Source organism: Arachis ipaensis, chromosome B04 (assembly GCF_000816755.2).
Source record: "Arachis ipaensis cultivar K30076 chromosome B04, Araip1.1, whole genome shotgun sequence".
Lineage (NCBI taxonomy): Eukaryota > Viridiplantae > Streptophyta > Magnoliopsida > Fabales > Fabaceae > Arachis > Arachis ipaensis.
Window position 1 is genome coordinate 91,544,727 of NC_029788.2, and position 1,431 is coordinate 91,546,157.

A 1,431-nucleotide genomic window follows, 5' to 3' on the forward strand; every position below is an offset into this window, starting at 1 on the left:
CCAAGTTTTAAAAATTCTGCTACTGCACTTATAAGGATTCAGAAAAACAACAAACAACAGTGTTTTTATAAAATCCATAATAATTTCAATTCTAATCCGTTGCCTCTATATTTTGGTGAGATCACAATCAACACCTCTAAGTTTCAGAACCCATAAGATTCAGGTTCATATCACTTTATTTGATTAATTAATTGTCAATTGGAAGTGGTGTACTATTTTCATAACTCAGTTCCGAGGTTTCAGCAAGCAATCCAGCTTCCATGTGACTTAATTAAGTCTCCAAAATAGATATGAACATGAACTTTATACTCACGTAAAATATACTGATAGATCTTAAAAATTCTTTTGGAAGCAACTCAAAATTCCAAATAAACCAAAAGTTATAGCGGCTGAAACTTGGTACTACAGAACCAGAAAATCAGAAAATTCTGCAGCAACCACTAAACTTCAAAAATTCATATCTTCCAAACCACTTGGCCAAATTCTCTGATATTTTTATGGAATAATCTTGACTTCTTTAAAGTTGATAGAAAAATAATTTAGATTGAAAATCACATCTAGATTGCTCCCATTTTTTATTTTAATTTTCTGTCCAAAATTTTGCAGAATTTCTGCAGCATAGGTACTTCAGTTTGTAAGCACTAACTTGTTTCCTTAAAACCCTAACCATTATACATTATTGATCCTAATTCCTTTAGGACATCTCTTCTTGTTTCATATAGATTACAGCTCCAAGAGCCTTAATTCCATATATTCAAAAAATTTACACCATTGGTACCATATTATTACATCTTCACAATATCAAACTCCACAATATACTCAGCAACAATTACTCAACAAATTCATGATACACTAGCAGAATTATAGCATGCTATTGCAACATCAAATTTATGAATCCTTTACAAAATTCCAGTAGCAATTACCACACAATCATATAGAATCATCACCAACAATAAAATCACAACTGTCAGCTACATATATATCTAATCTAATCACTTAACCACTTACCTCTTTTGATGCTCAAGAACACAATTCCAGATCTCTTGTTTTCTTGAATCAGGAACCCTAACATACAAAATAATCAGAATTTTGTTATCGATTCACTGCCATTTAGCCGAGCTAGAGAATGGGTAAGGGAAGGGTTCTCACCCTTGTAGGTGGCGGTTCTTGGGGAATTCGGTCACTCTAGCAAGAAATAGAGCACAATAAAAGTTTGATTTTTGGATTAGGGAAAAAAAGAAAGAATAGAGGTTACTTAGTCATACCTAGTAGTGAAGCTCTGAAGAAATCAAATAGGGAAGAAGATGAAGCTCCCTCCCTAGTTTCGATCAGCACCTTCCATGGCCTTCGTCCTCTTTTCCTCGGTGATGGTGCGCTGGAGATGACAGAAATCCATTCTTGCTCTCTCCTTCTCCTCCTTTGTCCATCGCT

General features: G+C 34.2%; 1 long non-coding RNA gene across 1 annotated transcript; it reads right to left on the reverse strand.

Annotated features, from left to right (window-relative positions):
* On the reverse strand, positions 830 to 1,235 carry LOC110270705. Its single transcript, XR_002360349.1, has 2 exons — positions 1,150 to 1,235; positions 830 to 1,065 (listed from the first exon to the last, which is right to left on the reverse strand). It is a non-coding gene; the product is annotated as an uncharacterized LOC110270705 (long non-coding RNA).